General features: G+C 38.9%; 2 protein-coding genes across 2 annotated transcripts in view; one reads left to right on the forward strand and one right to left on the reverse strand.

The window, feature by feature from the left end:
* Positions 1-5,817, reverse strand: part of LOC106530522 (gastrula zinc finger protein XlCGF8.2DB) — a 125,596-nt gene that overhangs the window by 62,383 nt on the left and 57,396 nt on the right. The window lies entirely within an intron of this gene.
* LOC106530529 (plexin-B2) overlaps positions 1-5,817 on the forward strand; it is a gene marked incomplete at its 3' end in the record, with an annotated part of 154,799 nt that overhangs the window by 53,644 nt on the left and 95,338 nt on the right. Inside the window, 1 exon segment of the mRNA XM_014026170.1 lies at positions 3,569-3,621.

Raw genomic sequence — 5,817 nt, forward strand, 5'->3', positions numbered from 1 at the left:
TCCCGGACGAGCCCCCAATTTTTTTCACAAGCCGCCTAGTAGGGTTGGGCATAATCGTATCGTCTGCAATTAATCATCAGAAAAACATTAATCGATTACTTTTTGGCACTTGATGATTAATACGATTAATGCCAGCAGACAGACTGACTGGAGATTTCTCTGGTCAGTCCGCTTGGTGCTCCTCCGCTTCAAATATGAGGAATATTTAAACAAAAGTTCTGTCATTTATTTATCAACACAATTTAAAATTTGAAGTAAAGCCTGAGGTCTGTGATTTTGACAGTTTGAAAAAGATTTTTACGAAGAGCAAATCTTTCCCACTAAATTGGTCATGTGACTAGGACATACTCCAGGGGATTAATCTTCAAATTAATCGTTATTGGCTAAATACCACAATTAATCGTGATTAATTTTTTTGCCAATATCGCCCAACCCTACCGCCTAGTAAAGGTTTGGGCTGGGTAAAAAATTAGTTTGATTTTGGATCAATTTGATTTTAAATTTGGGAACAGGGTATGAGATGGATTATTTTCCACAGTCTTATGTGTGATGAAGCTGAGACACCTTTCAATATTTTGTCTCTCTCCTGGCTTGCCATATGTTTACATCCGGTTGACGTTGAACGCTAACGTTAGCTTCTGACAACAAGTTGTCTGGGGCGGCCCCCCCCAAGGTAGTAACAAAAGTGGAGACATGCCAAGTATAACGCTATGTTCCTGTAATTTAAATAAGAACAAAAGGTTTGTTTAAAGTAGATACATTTGAATAGAATAGAAATAGCCTTTATTTTCCCGCCGAGGGGAAATTCAGGTGTCACAGCAGCATCCGTACAGAGGTTCATATGGTAGTTACTTTACAAACTATAGACATTAGACAAAAAACTAAATTAACACTGACTAGCAATGATACGACTACTAATAATAAAAATATAATATAAAAAATTGTGCAATGATAAAAGAAGATATATTGTTGATTTGTGTTGAAAAGCAGATTTTTTTAGGTATAAACTAATTAGAAAAAAGCAAAATATTGTTTTTTTTATGCATTGACAATAACCAATTATATAATGTCACCAATGTGCCAACATTTGCTTCACAATTATATATCAGCAGTAAAAATGAGTTAAACTTCTAAGAAAAAGATCTGATTAAAGTTCTAAATTTTAACATGGGATCTGTCCTGAAAATCTCAATCTAGGTTTTTAATTCAGAAATTCAGGAGAAACAACTTAAAGTTTGGTTTATTGACAGAATTATTTGTTTTTATTGATTTTATTGCAGTTTGTTGTTAATGTTTGACATAAAACATGTCTTTTTATGTTCACAGAAAGACCCAGGAACAATTCATAGGAGCAGTTTTGTTTTTGGTAGAATCACTCAAATAATTTGGGACAATCCTGAATGTCAACCACTCTGTTTATAACTTTAAATAATTGCAGATGAACTGATGAAAATGTAGTTTTTATCCAAACATAAGAAATTGCCATTGTTAATTCTCTCTGGAGATTGTTTATTTTTCAATTTTGCTCTACATGAGACGAGGAGATGACTGTAATTAATCCTGACAGCTCTACGAGGGGTTCCAGCCTCTGGGATTATCTCAGAATAACAAATAGCTGCAAAGCGTCGCGTTTCACAGAACTTTAACTTTGTCGTCCTTGCATGTAAACACACCCATCAGTGATGAGGAAACTTCATGTTTACGTCGTGTTCGAGTACCTGAAGGGGGTTTAGATCAGAAGGTGGTTTGTTTTAGGTAAATATAGGGAGCTCTGTAAAGTTATCATCCTTCAAAAATTCACTCTGACATAACAAACGGACTTGCAGGCTAATATTATGAGCAGCTGCGACTCTCGACTTGAGTTTTTTAAGTTTCAAGGACGCTCTGCGCAGCGACACAGGGTATTTACTGCTTGGCACATTTGGGTTTGACGGGCAGATGGCTGAGTGATTGAAAAACATCCAGTTAATTAAAGAGAGATGGTGTTAAAATTCCTCCCAGCATCCTCTTCRCTAACATTTGAAGTGTTCTTTTTGTGTTGCTGCACAAGCATCTCTGTTTCCACCTGCAGCATCGGGTCCAGAAGAGAAACTCAGACCTCCCTCTCATATGGTGCGGTATGAGGGCCAAAATTAGACTATTGTGCAACCAGCAGTTGCTACATCCTTGTAGCAGGAGGCTATATCTATTCCCAAGCCAGCTATTGATCTGATTAATAAAGCTAAGCGTTAATTAATAAGTTGGCAAAATTCAGCTTAGTCATGCTAGTCGCCAACCTCTCCGATGCTAAGGCCAGCTTATCCATGCTAGTTGCTAGCCTCTCTGATGCTAAATTCATCTTGTCCATGCTAGTCGCTAGCCCCTACAATGCAAAGGCCAGCTTATCCATGCTAGTTGCTAGCCTCTCTGATGCAAAATCCAGATTATCCATGCTAGTCGCTAGCCTCTCTGATGCTAAATTCATCTTGTTCATGCTAGTGGCTAGCCCCTACAATGCAAAGGCCAGCTTATCCATGCTAGTTACTAGCCTCTCTGATGCTAAATCCAGCTTATCCATGCTAGTCGCTAGCCTCTCCAATGCTAATGCTAGATTCTCCAATGCTAATGCCAGATTATCCATGCTAGTCGCTAGCCTCTCCAATGCTAAGGCCACCTTATCCAAGCCTTGTTGCTAGCCTCTCAGATGCTAAGTCCAGCTTATACATGCTAGTCGCTAGCCCCTACAATGCAAAGGTCAGTTTATCCATGCTAGTTGCTAGCCTCTCTGATGCTAAATCCAGCTTATCCATGCTAGTTGCTAGCCTCTCTGATGCCAACGCCRGCTTATACATGCTATTCGCTAGCCTTTACGATGTTAAATCCAGCTTTTCCATGCTAGTCACTAGCCTCTCCCATGCTAACACAAATGAATAGTCTCATTTGTCAGTGCCGCCTCTCAGTCTTAATTTTGTCACTCATACTGTGCCTTACGCTCCTCAGCGACTGTCTCCAGATCCTCCAGGTCAGAGAGGATGTAGAGTCCCTCCAGAGAGTTCTGGGTCTGACCCGGCCCTCTTCTCAGTAGGACATGCCCAGAAAACCTCTAAATTATGGGATGAAAAGGATATTAAAAAGGGAGGGAAGGAAACTATTGGTAGAAAAGGAAAACAAACTTGCTTATTTTCTGTTTTCTCATCGTTAGCTTCAAGTTTTCCTCCTCCTCCCAGCTGATGAATCTAAATCCTGACTTTAAGTCTGACATTCCAGTCAGTTAAATCAGATCCAAGTGTTTGAACTCTGGTGTCGATCGTCCCGTCGAGCCGTTGAGTCGAGTGTTCCGACGCACGGTTGATTAAAAGTAGCCGTTGATGAGTTCGGTCCAGATTTCACAGACCACTAGAACCTGATGAGGTTGATTCGCAGCTGGAGGCTGAATGTTTCCTGCTCTGAGTGCACTCCCAACCGGGCTGGAAGCAGGAAGTCAAGTAACATCATCATCATCTCCTCCTGTTTGTTTCTGACTGAGCTCTGCAAACCAAACAAAGGCATAACTTTATGACAAATATTCCTTTTTGTGTTTTTTTTGTAGGAGAGTGTGGTTCTTCATGCCCTCGGACCTCAACAGATCCGCAGACTGAACGGGTAAGACAAACCTAACAGGTTCCTTATTGAAGCGTAAACTTTTGTTTACAGTTTGCCAGGTGGTCTCACCATTCCAGATGTTCCAGACAATAAAAACCATAAAGGTTGAAAAAGGTTGCGGACTCTATTTCCATTTTAAAACCTGTGCAGAAACTAAAAAAATCTGGAAAGAGAATCATTTTCTGTGTGAATGTTTACAGGAGAAGCTGAAACTTTGTTTAATCTAAAAGTAGCAGAAGACGACAGCCGTAGAACCTGTTGTTTGAAGGAGATTTCGAGAACAATATTTTTTAAGCTTTTGAAGAAGCTTTTAAAATCTACAAAAAACAAAATCTAATATAATATGTTAAATCCAAACCAGTGAAGTCATCGCAGTTTCAGGCTTAAAGATGTTTTGCAAAAAAAGCTGCAAAATCCTATTTTAGTCCTAAAATGACGTCATTCAGCTCTAAATATGTCCGTTCTCTAACCTGATAAATACATTGTGTTGAAACAGTTGAGACAAAACTCTCAGAAACTCGGCGAGCACAATGTCTTCATCAATCTCTGCAACACGGAACATTTTCACAAAGACCGAATGTAGGCGTTCGCTCTCCGCGCACCCGATTGTTTCTTTTTGACAGCCACAAAAATCACTCCCTCTGGGCAAATTTGCGGCACATGAAAAATGGAAGCGAGCCCCGTGCAATCATGAAAGCCCAGTGATGAAACAAAACCAATTTCAGGTGTATCTGAGGACATTTGTGCTGTTGTTCACCGACTCTGAATGATTGAACTCGGTCCAAACCGGAGCAACAGTTTTCTATTTTTATAAACAAAGAAGCAGCTTTGGTTCCCTTTTGATTCGATGAGCTACTTTCATTCATTTTTAGTGCTTTTGGTGAAATCAACAGCYGTGTTGGGAGGAGTAAAATCTGCACTGGTGCAGTTCTGGTTTAATATTGGCAACAAACCACAAGTTTTCAGTCTTTTGAGCGCACGTCCTGTTTGCAGGCACGTGTAAACATTAAAAAAATATAAATCAGCCTTTGCAGCTGCAGCTCCCCTCTGAGACGTGCCGACACCCACACGGAAATCAAAAGGCAACTAGCCTGGACTTCCTTGGACACGAGGGCTTTCCTGTTTAACTCATCACATGTTTGACTAATTATAATAAATCTGTTAAAAATAAATGATCATAAACCACAATTTTATCTAAACATTGTTTTTGACTTTCAAGTTATTGTGCAAACGGTTTCATTTAAGATCTTTTATAATAAGATTTAAAATCCACACAAATTACACAACCTGCAAACTTTACTAACTTACACTAGATATAACAAATACAGATAAACAGAAGAATTAAAATCACAATAAATATGTGAAATGGTTCAGATTGCTGCTAAATATTAGTAAACAACTTGATATTCAGCTACAGATTGTTTATGATAAACATCCACAGAGCTTCATGAATAGTTTATGATTACAGCTGAACTACTTCCTGTCTAAAAGCATTTATCAGTCCTGCCTTCCTGTTTTTTAAACCACACTGAAGGCCTCCTGTGTGTGTTTACACATGGGCAGAAATAAGAATCGGTGTTATAAAGGCCATGCAATAAGAAAGCAGCTCTGCAGAGGGATGTTGACACTGCAACTGCAGCCTAATGAAACTTTTATATGTTCTTACCAACATAAACAAAGAGACCTTTGTTTGAGTTCAGGAATTTATCAATAAAACATCAGTGGACCTACAGCTCTGTGAGGTGGCACGACTCATTAACACAACAGACAACAAAACGCTGCTGGATGCTTTCAAACTAAAGAATCAACTTTCATTTTTCATCTTTGGGAGGATTAAAAATAAATGTTTGTTTTCATTTTGTTTTGAAGTCTTATTCATAGTAGGGTTGTATATCTGCACTCTGGTTGTAGCTTTAGAAAACTGCAAATTTGCTTTGAAGACGCATGAATTTCAAATTGTACAATGCAAACTGAACGACACGATTCAGGCTTTATTGGTGATACCATTCAAACTTTAATTGTGATTCAGGTTTTTTGCAAAAAGATTCAGGCTTTAATTGTGATACAATTCAGACTATCGCGATAAGATGCAATCTTAAATCACACCACGATCCAGCCTTTTAAATGCAATATGGTTCAGGCAATAATCGTGATACGGTTCAGGCATTAATGGCGATATGGTTCAGGCATTAATGG

Source organism: Austrofundulus limnaeus, unplaced genomic scaffold (genome assembly GCF_001266775.1).
Source record: "Austrofundulus limnaeus strain Quisiro unplaced genomic scaffold, Austrofundulus_limnaeus-1.0 Scaffold531, whole genome shotgun sequence".
Taxonomy (NCBI): domain Eukaryota; kingdom Metazoa; phylum Chordata; class Actinopteri; order Cyprinodontiformes; family Rivulidae; genus Austrofundulus; species Austrofundulus limnaeus.